The sequence below is a fragment of the Lissotriton helveticus genome (assembly GCF_964261635.1).
Source record: "Lissotriton helveticus chromosome 1_1 unlocalized genomic scaffold, aLisHel1.1 SUPER_1_unloc_67, whole genome shotgun sequence".
NCBI lineage: Eukaryota > Metazoa > Chordata > Amphibia > Caudata > Salamandridae > Lissotriton > Lissotriton helveticus.
This window is the reverse complement of record NW_027611711.1, coordinates 397,608-409,814: the sequence shown is the minus strand read 5'-3', so window position 1 is coordinate 409,814 and position 12,207 is coordinate 397,608. Positions and strand designations below refer to the sequence as shown.

Here is a 12,207-nt window from a genome sequence, read left to right as displayed (position 1 = left end):
TTGAGGGAATTTCACAAATTCCAGAGTGCAGTCTCTGGACACTGTGTCCAAAACCCATCGATCTGTAGTTATTACGGACCAATTGGAGAAGAAATGGGAGATCCGCCCTCCAACTTTGGTTGGAGTGGCAGACCCTGATGCAGAGTTCTGGCCCGGGACGAGGGTTCAATTTCGGCCTTGGCGGGTCTTGGGCTCAATTTCCTCGGACCTGATAATTCTCGCCTCGGTGCCTATTCTAATCATGGGTCCCTCGCTGCAACTCTGGGCAATAGCTTGCTTAACCTCCACACCGGCCCCAACAGTGCTAGAATGCCTGGCTTCACCCTGGGGGTGCCCAGGAGTGGACACTTCACAGGGAAAGCTAGGAGAGGTTCCACAGCGGTATGAGTAATAGCGCCAGGAAACCGCTTGGTGACAGTGCGCTCTACAAATACCTTGACATTTACATTTACATTTACAGTTGGCAGTTGTCAGTGCTTTTTTGAGGAATCTCTACCTCAGCAGGAGGATTTCCCTCTGTACTGCTTGCAAGAGGCAGCCTGCGGCTGTCGAAACGACTGCTGTTGCAGGGAGGAGGAGTAACGCGGTTGGCCCGGATAGGGATGGTACTGCTGATATTGGTTGTAACATCCCCGAAAGGAAGAGGAGGAGGCACGACCCCTCGCACCCCCAAAGGGCAGCATTTTAAACTGTACAGTAGACACTACACACTACACACGGACCCAAGAGGCCTGGAATTTAGACTTTGACATTCCAAAGGAAGATCAAGACTGGCAGCGGTCCTGTGAACTAACATGCATGGTATCTAGTAATGCCCATTTTCGAATGATACATTATAATTTTCTGTGAAGAACCTACTTAACACCACAAGACCTTTATCGAATGGCCGTGTCTTGCCCAGATATATGCCTGCGCTGCAACACTGTGGGGGCTGATTTCTTACATTAACGATGGCCCTGCGAGGCAATACACTCCTTCTGGCAACAAGCTGTTGAAGAAATGGTACATGCCACACAACTAAGTATTGATCCGACACCGAAATGCTGATTATTAAGCCTCATTAGTTGCCAGAAGGGCGCAAGATAACCTTTCAATTTGGTCAGTCGCCTATGGTACTGGCATGACGTAAAAATGCAATCACATGGCTGTCCCAGCATGCCCCAATGATTGCGCTCTGGCTTAGAGATGCGCTCGACTGGGCCCTAGCTGAGGAGAAACATATGCGCCTTAGCAGAATAAATGACATATTTGAGGATACACTAAACACTTGCCGTGCTCATACAGATAACTCCTAGCTCCTGCTTCCCGAGTGACAAGAGACAGACTCTGGCTCTGAAAATGACGAGGCAAAACACTACACACTGGGGATGAGCAAGGAGGTGTCTCCACATGATAATTACAAGGTACATTCCCAATTAGGGGAATGGGACACTTATTGATCACCTGGAGAATGGGAAAGCAGATTAGTGCATGTGTAATTATTGACTGCTTCTTGATTAACCTACTTACGTAGAACATATTGGTATGATATGTCTCTGTATACTCTGACTGCCAGGTTGTATGTTGTTACAATTAAAATATTGTTCTAAAAAAACAAAACAAAAAAAAGCCATCACATTGTGGGTGGTAGAGGGTAGTGAACCGGTAATTCACGCCACACTCCTTCAACATGTGTTTCAAGTAGCCAGACATGAAGTTGGTACCTCTGTATGACACCACCTCCTTAGGGAAGCCCACCCTGGTAAAGACGCTAATGAGGGCCCTAACCACTGCAGGGGCAGTGGTAGTCCAGAGGGGAATAGCCTCGGAATACCTGGAGGCATGATCTACTACCAGCAGAACTGTTCCCTGATGCTGTAGGGGGTTCAAGTGGACCAACAATGTCAATCATTACCTTTTCAAAGGGAACGCCAACAACTGGAAGCGGGATTAAGGGGGCCTTTGGGGGCCCACCTGTCGTGCCACTGGCTTGACAGATGGGCCAGGAGTTACAAATCTCCTTCACCTTCTGGTGCATCCCTCGCCTTTAGTTCTGGTCTGGTCAAGGTGTCCAGCTACAGGGATGCCACAATCAGGTCCTCTAGGAAAGATACAAACAAGTTTGCCCCACTGAAGGGAAGATAGCTTAAAAGGAGCTTCTGAGAGTTACTTACCTTCAAGACTCTCATCCAGATATGCTTCGTGGCTGCTTTCACTGATCTTAAAGCAGATGTGGCTGCACAGACGCCAAACAATACGTCATATACAACTCTGACCCGAAGTTCTATCATGAAAAGCCGTGAAGCACAGTCCGTTCGTTGATTATCTCAAAGAGTCTGGACAGAATAAGTCGTATATGTGGCAGAGTATGATGCACAAATGGAGGCGCAGGAACTCCCCCAAACGCCCGAGGCTCTACCACTCTGCTAGTGGCACTAGGTTTGGGGTCTTAGGCCTCTGTGTAAAGGATTTCCTCCTCCCAATACGTCCTGTGGGCACCACTGCCATCACCTCCTTGCTGTGCTGCAGCTTGCCGTCACAGGTTTTCAAGAGTGGGACAGGTTTTCTGTCCCTGGCACAGATCTTCCCTAGAGGGTCGCCCCAGGGCCAAAAGCTCATCCTGGTAAAACTTCAGCTCCTGGGGCTCAGTTGTCTCTGGGGCTGACCCTTCTTCCTCCTGAGGAGAACGGTCTGGTGTCTGACTACAATCTGGTTCTCCAGTTTTCATGCATTTTCTCTTGGAGGACTGGGCCATTATTCCAGACTTCAGCACCTCTTTTACACCGGGCTCTGCTCTATGCTATGGTTTTCACACACACACCCAGTGTGAGGTTCCAAGCATTTCTGCATGGACCCTCAGTTCTGCCTCAGCCCAGGCTAAGGGTTCCAAATCATTGCCAAGAAAACAATCAACTAGTATGGATGAAGACACTGCTACCTCTTCGTTGCCAGCAACTCCTCCCAAATCAAAAGACAACCTCGCCTGCGGGATGGGTTTTTGTCACACTTTCAGCATTGATGACTGGAAAGGTCCTTCCAGGCAGATGCTGTTCCAAGGAAACTATCTGCTCAGTCACCATGGTGGTGCTGGCACCAGTGTCTCCCAAGGCCTCCACCCTAACCCCATGTGCATGTTAGTGGGCCAGGCAGCTAAGGTGGCTAAGGCCACATCCCTACTTGAGTCGGCTAAGAGAGCTCATTGGCATGGCCATTGCTGTCCTGAGATCCCATCTGGAGATTGGCAGCTGCAGGTACTGCAGGTGGACCAGAGGTATATTTCTTGTTTTTACAGCCAGAGTCTCGAGCTCAGTGCCCAAGTGACCTACAGCCATGGCTCCAAGCCTTCTTAGGATCCCAGTTCTTACCCTGGTACCCACCCTTTGGCAGTCAAGAGTCTCTGGGACAACTCTCTTCAACAGGTTTTTGAAGTAGAACCTTTCTTTTTCAGGTTACCTCATTTCCCTAGGGTCGCTTTATGGCAAAAATACACGGCATGCATAGACAAGGTTTGCTATGTAACCTCTGGACTCCTATACACCTAAACAAACACCAGTAATCAGACACTAGGGAGATCACCTGAAGCTCCTAAGATTTTCCTTTTGTTTGGTATCTTGTTTTTGGGAGTTGGGTTTTAGGATAAGCTATTTTTGGGTGCGTCTGGGGGTGGGGTGTGTGAGGTAGCCCCTGTGGTAGACAATGGGATAGAGGATAAGGAGTGCCAGCCATCCCTTCATATATTTCTCCCCTCCTATATTCACAGTCACCTTTTACCAGTTGTCCGCTTTGCTGTCATCAAGAAGTGGAGAGTGGGGAATCGGCAGGCGGCCCCTTTAAGCTAGAGCTGAGGACGGACATCAGAGGATACACACTTGAAGAAGGGGGGGGGGGGGGGGGGGGGGCGGAGAGCGCGTCAGGTTGGTCAGTAGTTGGTCCAGCTACACGCGGCATGGGAACGCGAGGCGGAAAAACCAGCAGGGGAAGACCGGAAAGACAGAGAAGAACTAACAGCCTTACGAGAGAGAGAGTACCGGAGCCCAGGGGAGGTCACAGCTTGTCGGCGAGCAGAACACCCGAACCTGGCGGAGGAGGGAAAGCCAAAGCAGAAGACCAGACCTCACTGAAGGACGCGGAGTCACCACGTCATGGCCCCGAAGGGACGTGGCTCTTCCAGGTGCGTGGGCATCTACGGGGCTTTTGGAAAGGGGCTGAGTCAGAGAGGGACGGGAGGGGAGGCTGAGGGGTGAAAGGGACCCAGGGAAAAGGAAATAAGTGAGACGGAAACAAAGACAAGAGCAGAAATCATCGGCTACTCTTTTTCTTTTGGTTGCTCCAACCTCTACCCCCTCCCTGCACATTTATGCATAGCTATTATTTATCCCTCACATCCTCCCTTGATTAAACCATAAAGCAAAAACACTTACCTGAGACTTTTCCTTCTGTCCGAGGGACGACGGAGGCCGAGGCACACCTAAGGGACTGAAGTGGAAGACCCTGTGGGAAAGAAGAATATAACAGAGACAATCAGTCATTGTGATTTCCTGTAATACTAATAAAAAGTGCATAACAAGAAATTATTCAAAGCAGTGTGCTCCTTCTTGACCGACTCTTCTACAATGGGGAGCTACATACTTTCCCTACAGGGAATGGGAGACAGAAACACAGAGACCATCAGACACACACAGACACACACACACAGGATAGGATACTAGGAAAATGCTATATATAGTTTTCATATGCTTGCATATGTACATTGTTTTAGAAAGATGGTGGAACTATTTATTCTGTTCAATGTGCCTATTTTGCTAATTACTTTTATCTGCTTCTATTATCATTGCAGTTCGGGCTGGACTGTTCCAATTAGGCACAGGGTCAAGACTGATTTGCATATGGCCATGTCTGAACTGGGGTGACATGGTGAGCGAAATAATGATGGATTTACCTAGATCTCTTGACTGGGGGTGAATGTTTTGATTTGTTCTGCATTCCATCCATCAATTGTGTGTCGTTTGCTCTATTATCATTGCAGCACATAAATTCTATACAAGAATTACGATGGTTAAATTAATAATGAAAATGCTAATGTTATGTTATTTTAATTTGATATCGTACACGAATTACCCCTAAGCAGAAACTACTTTAAGGAGAAATTTAGGATTGGTACGTAGAACCACTCAATCTTTGTGAAGTTGAAAGAAAGGCTCTTGTATAGTTAATGCCTGAAGTTCATCAACTCTCCTTAATGAGTTTATCGTTATGAGGAAAGCAACTTTCCATGATAGGAATTGTAACTGACATTTGTGCATTGGTTCAAAAGGCGGGCCCATTAGCCTTGTAAGAACTATGTTTAAGTTCCACTCTGGAGCAGGGGGAATACTTGGCGGTATAACCCTTTTTAATCCTTACATGAAGGCTTTAATCACTGGTACTCTGAAGAGAGATAGGTGTTGTCTATTTTGCAAGTATACAGCTATGACTCCCAGGTGTAAACAAATGGATGTGTAAGTTAATCCACATTACTGTAAATGCAACAGTTAACAAATGATTCTGCACAAACGCATCAAGATGATTGATATTGTTGTTCTTACAATAAGCAACAAAAAGTTTCCATTTGCTGCATAACATGCTCTAATAGTAGGCTTACTAGCTTCCTTGAGAATATTCATACAGTCTGGTGGTAGTTGTAAATAACCAAACTCTATGACTTCAGGAGCCAAATCGCTAGGTTGAGTTCTCTGGGAATTGGATGTCTGATTTCTCCATGGCTCCGAGTGAGGAGACAAGATGTGAGATGTAGCTTTTGATGTGGAACCACTGAGAGTTTTAAGGATGAGAGTACCAAGGTTGACGAGAACATGTGGGGGCTATTAAGTTCAGTGAGGGACATTTGTCTGAGCTTCCGAACTAGTAATGGAATTAGCAGGAGAGGCGGAAAAGCGTAAGCAAATGTCCCTGACCAAATCATCCATAGGGCATTGCCTTTGGATGCTGGGTGTGGGAACCTGGATGCAGAGTTTGGGCTTTTTGCGTTGTGCACTGTGGCAAACAGATCTATCTGTGGAAAACCTCAGTTTTGAATGTAGGGAAGAAGAACTTGGGGATGAAGTTCCCACTCGTGTACTTGCTGCCTGTGTCTGCTGAGCAGGTCTGAAATCTGATGGTCTACTCCTGGGAGGTGTTCTGGTAGGAGATAGTTTTTCTGGTGAATCGCCCAATCCCAAATGCTTTGTGCAAGGTGCGACAGCTGGCGGGAGTGAGTCCCTCCCTATTTCTGTAAGTAGTACATTGCTTGTTGTCCGTGCAAACTAAAACAGTCTTGCCTGCAAGTTGTGTGAGAAATGCTGAGTGCTATGAACACTGCTAGAAGCTCTAGGTAGTTGATGTGGAGACGTTTGTGTTTGTCTGACCACAGCCCCTGGACTTTGTAATGTTGAAGATGGGCACCCCAACCGGTTACTGTGGAATCGGGTCTATGAAAGGCCGCCCTTTTGCTAAGTTTTGAGGATTCCACCACTGCAGCGAGCAATGGTTGCCGCTGTCTACCAACACTAGGTCTGGGTCGCAAATTGCGAGGCTCATTAATATTAATGAGCATTGCACAATTTGCGAGCCCATTGGGAATGCCAGCCCTACCAGGGATGGTGGCCTGCTGCGCTCAGCAGACCACCATGTCTGGGACTGCTTTTTAATAAAGCAGCTTTTTTTTTTCCTTTCTTTTTTTAAATGCAGTCCGTTTTTCTTAAAGGAAAACGGGATGCATTTAAAAAAAAAAATGAAACGTTTTCGTTTCCTTCTTTAAGGACAGGCAGTGGTCCCTGGGACCACTGCCGGCCCTTAAAAAATATTTTTAGACGGTGCAGAGTAGGAATATCGAAGTAGAAATATCGTCTGACATGAAAATCTCCGCAGAAATATCGAGTGGAACAAATATCGACAACAAAAATATAGTTTGACCAGAATATCGACTAACAAATAAGTAATATCGATAACAATAATATAGTTGTAATAAATATAGTTTACAAAAATATAGTTTACAAAAATATCGATTTATTAATAATGTTATGTATTTTAGTGTTTTAAATGAGAATTGTTTGTTATTTTATTATATGTTTTGGAATTGTATTAGTTATTAATGTTTTTTATGTTTAATTTTGTGTCATTACTTCCATAGCGGGTTGTGGGTTGATAGGGGAATAGGGTGGTTAGTAATTTAATTATATAAAATTAATTGATTATTAATGTGTTAATTAATTAATAATAGTTTAATAATTAGTTGTTAATTAATTTCAATCTGTCAATTAATAATTAATTATGTTAATTGTTTAATTAATTTTAGGTGTGTGTTGGGGAGTTCATACGTGTAAATGGTGTGAGGGGTGGTAATTAATTAATTTATTATTGATTAATTTATTAATAATTTTAAAATTAATTACCATTAATTAATTAGTAATTATTCATTGTAAATGTGTAATTAATTTTTGGTGTGTGTTGTGGTCTTTTTAAGTGTATATGGTGTGAAAGCTGGTAATTAATTAATTATTTAAAAAAATACATTAATTTTCATTAATTAATTAGTAAATATTAAATGTAATTGTGTAATTAATATTAGGTGTGTGTGGTGGATATTATAGTTTTAAATAATGTGTAATTAATTAATTTGTATTATCTTTGTTACTAATAATATATTTAAATGTATATATTAATTATGTTTATATTGGAAATTAAATTTAAAAAAAAATGGATAGTTTATTTTTTATTGTTTTGTGTTCCAGCGCTTTCCTTACTATTGTACTCACTGGAGTGGGAATAGTCATTTTTACCCCTACGCTATCCAACACTTTCCCTACTGTTGCACTCTCTGGAGTGGGAATAGTAATTTTCACCCCTACGCTATCCAACGCTTTCCCTACTGTTGCACTCTCTGGAGTGGGAATAGTAATTTTCACCCCTACGCTATCCAACGCTTTCCCTACTGTTGCACTCTCTGGAGTGGGAATAGTAATTTTTACCCGTACGCTATCCAACGCTTTCCCTACTGTTGCACTCTCTGGAGTGGGAATAGTAATTTTTACCCCTACGCTATCCAACGTTTTCCCTACTGTTGCACTCTCTGGAGTGGGAATAGTAATTTTTAATCCTATGCTATCCAATGCTTTTCCTACTGTTGCACTGTCTGGAGTGGGAATAGTCATTTTTACCCCTACGCTATCCAGTGCTTTCCCTACTGTTGCACCCTTTGGAGTGGGAATAGTAATTTTTACCCCTACGCTATCCAACGCTTTCCCTACTGTTGCACCCTCTGGAGTGGGAATAGTAATTTTTACCCCTACGCTATCTAACACTTTTCCCACTGTTGCACTGTCTGGAGTGGGAATAGTAATTTTTACCCCTACGCTATCCAGCGCTTTCCCTACTGTTGCACCCTGTGGAGTGGGCATAGTATTTTTTACCCCTACGCTATCCAATGCTTTACCTACTGTTGCACCCTCTGGAGTGGGAATAGTAATTTTTACTCCTACGCTATCCAGCGCTTTCCCTACTGTTGCACTCACTGGAGGGGGAATAGTAATTTTACCCCTACGCTATCAAACGCTTTCTCTACTGTTGCACCCTCTGGAGTGGGAATAGTAATTTTTACCCCTATGCTATCCAGCGCTTTCCCTACTGTTGCACTCACTGGAGTGGGAATAGTAATTTTTACCCCTACGCTATCCAACGCTTTCCCTACTGTTGCACCCTTTGGAGTGGGAATAGTAATTTTTACCCCTACGCTATCCAGCGCTTTCCCTACTGTTGCACTGTCTGGAGTGGGAATAGTAATTTGTACCCCTACGCTATCCAGCACTTTCCCTACTGTTGCACCCTTTGGAAGGGGAATAGTAATTTTTACCCCTACGCTATCCAACGCTTTCCCTACTGTTGCACCCTCTGGAGTGGGAATAGTAATTTTACCCCTACGCTATCCAACGCTTTCCCTACTGTTGCCCTCTGGAGTGGGAATAGTAATTTTTACCCCTACGCTATCCAGCACTTTCCCTACTGTTGCACCCTTTGGAAGGGGAATAGTAATTTTTACCCCTACGCTATCCAACGCTTTCCCTACTGTTGCACCCTCTGGAGTGGGAATAGTAATTTTTACCCCTACGCTATCCAGCACTTTCCCTACTGTTGCACCCTTTGGAAGGGGAATATTAATTTTTACCCCTACGCTATCCAACGCTTTCCCTACTGTTGCACCCTCTGGAGTGGGAATAGTAATTTTTACCCCTACGCTATCCAGCGTTTTCCCTACTGTTGCACTCTCTGGAGTGGGAATAGTAATAGTTACTCCTACGCTATCCAACGCTTTCCCTACTGTTGCACTCACTGGAGTGGGAATAGTAATTTTTACCCATACGCAATCCAATTTTTCCCTACTGTTGCACTCTCTGGAGTGGGAATAGTAATTTTTACCCCTTCGCTATCAAATGTTTTCACTACTAATGTTTGTATTTTGTTATTAAATGTATGTATTATTATTTTTTAATACTTTAATGTGTTAATTAAATATAGAATATTATTTTTTATTCAAAATGATTTATATATGTGTTTATTTTATTTTTATATAATTATTAAAGTTCATAAATTAAATGAAGATAAAAAAATTAATTAAGAAAATATATGTAAATGTACACATTTATTGTGTTTATATTCATTAAATTAAGTTTATTTGTTATAATTAGTTTAAATATAAATGTAATTTAATTTATTTTGTTAATATTCATATTATTTAATAATTTAATTTAAGTTATATTATTTTTTAAAGTCGATATTTTTTTTACATCTATATTTTTTACATCTATATTTTTGAGTCGATATTGTTGTACTTACCTGTTTAAGTATAGGGATTCGATATTTTTGTAGTCGATATTTTTACATCTATATTTTTGTTAACTATATTTTTGTTATCGATATTTAAACATGGAACCTTTTAGACACAGTCACAAAGTGGAAGGGGTACCCTGGGGACCCCTTCAAAATTGCGACTGCATTACCACCCTCTTGAAGAGGGTGGTCATTTGCAAGCGTTTTGCGACCGCAATTGTGGTCTCAAAACATTCACACATAGCATTGCGGACGCAATTAGGAAGGGAGTGCCCCTTCCTAATTGCGACTTGCAATTCTTAAATAGAGAGTCGCAAATAAACTGCAACTCGCTATTTTGGAATTGTACACGGCCAACAGTGATTTTGCATGTGCAAACGGGTTTGCAAACCCGTTTGCGCATGCAAAATCCCGTCGTACATCTGGCCCCCTGTGATTGATTCCACTGACTCGCTAGACATTGTTTCAGAGGACACATGTGAAGCCTTGCATGAGGTACGATTGCAACGCAGAATGCCATCATTCCCAGCAGATGCATGAAGACTTTGGCTGGTAATGATTGGTTGAGTTGAAATTGTAATAGTGTGGCCTGGATATTGTGAATCCTGGCTATATTGGGAGTGGCTAGAGCATTGAGAGTGTTGATGGAAGCTCCCAGATAAGATTGCACTTGTGCCGGACACAGGTGAGATTTTTGTGCAATTATTGTAAAAACCAACTGGTGAAGTAGATGTACTATTGTCTGATTGTGTAGTGTCCTTGGTGAGAGAGAGGATGATCTGGGTGTCGTGGGCGTAGGATACTATACTGAGTCCGTGCTGTTTGACGATGGTGATAAGGAGGGCCATGTAGATGTTGAAGAGCTTGTGGCAGAGCGACGATCCTTGTGGTACTCCGCAGTTGATTTCTGTGGGTTTGGAGAGGAAGGGTGGCAGTCTGATTCTTTGGGTTCTGCCGGTGAGGAAGGAGTGGATCCAGTCAAGGGTGGTTCACTGTATGCCGGCGTCGTGGAGTCTGCCGTTGAGTGTGCATTGGGAGACGGTGTTGAATGCCGCAGAGAGATCGAGTAGGATCAGAGCTGCAGTGTGCCCTTGGTCGAGCAGGGTGTGGATGTTGTCTATGGCAGCGAGCTGCAGTGTGCCCTTGGTCGAGCAGGGTGTGGATGTTCTCTATGGCAGCGAGGAGAGCTGTCTCGGTGCTCTGGTTGCTGCGGAATCTGGATTGGGAGGGGTCGAGATGGAGTTTTCTTCGATGAATTTTGTTAGCTGGGCATGGACGATCTTCTCTGTGACTTTGGTCACTAAGAGGAGATGGGAGTTGGGTCGGTAGTTCTTGAGGTCGGTGGGGGCGCGGAGGGATTCTTGAGCAGGGGTCTGCCTTTGGAATTGTTTCCTCTATATCCTCCTCTGTAGAAACATCTAGAGGAAAAGGATTGGATGTTACCTTTGTAGGAGGAAGCCTTTGAGCCTGAGGATGTTGTTTTGGACCCAGCTATGTAAAACGAGCGGTGAAAGGAGCCCCTATTAGATGGGGACTGGAGTGCTCCAATGGATTTTGCTACTTCAGTGTCCTTTTTCTTCTTTTCTAAGGCTTGGTCAACTACAAGACCAAACAGGTGTTCTTTGTCAAAGGGAGTGTTCAAAATGGACTGTTGAACCTCAGGCTTAAACCCTGAGACCCTAAGCCATGCATGCCTTCTAAGGAGAATGCGGGTATTGATCTCCCTGGCTGAGATCCTAAGCCATGCACGCCTTCTGAGGAGAATGCTGGTATTGATCTCCTGAGCGGAGATCCTAAGCCATGCACGCCTCCTAAGGAGAATGCTGGTATTGATCTCCCGAGCTGAGATCCTAAGCCATGCACGCCTTCGGAGGAGAATGCTGGTATTGATCTCCCAAGCTGAGACCCTAAGCCATGCACGCCTTCTAAGGAGAATGCTGGTATTGATCTCCCTAGCTGAGACCCTAAGCCATGCACGCCTTCTAAGGAGAATGCTGGAATTGATCTTCCTAGCTGAGATCCTAAGCCATGCACGCCTTCGGAGGAAAATGCTGGAATTGATCTCCGGAGCTGAGATCCTAAGCCATGCACGCCTTCTAAGGAGAATGCTGGTATTCGTAAAGCTCTAGGTGGAGCATAGGGTGTAACCACAGGATGCAGAATTGCCGGGCCAGTGCGATGAAATGATTTGTGGACTATGCACATGGCCTTAAACTGTACTCTAGCCGCTACCGGGAGCCAGTGAAGCTCTTTAAGAGCTTTCTTCGCTGGCTGCCGGCGGGGGATGTTATATAAGAGTCGTGCGGCACAGTTTTGAATAACCTGGAGCCTACGGGTGACTGCTGCCGGGGCTCCTAAATAAAGTGC

At 44.2% G+C, this 12,207-nt stretch overlaps 1 protein-coding gene across 3 annotated transcripts in view; it reads right to left on the bottom strand.

The window, feature by feature from the left end:
- LOC144806383 (uncharacterized) overlaps positions 1–12,207 on the bottom strand; it is a 91,753-nt gene that overhangs the window by 40,362 nt on the left and 39,184 nt on the right. For all 3 annotated transcript variants that reach the window (XM_078672747.1, XM_078672746.1, XM_078672748.1), the window contains one exon: positions 4,401–4,470. The gene's annotated coding sequence lies outside the window, so the exon portion shown is untranslated. The remainder of the gene's footprint in view (positions 1–4,400; positions 4,471–12,207) is intronic.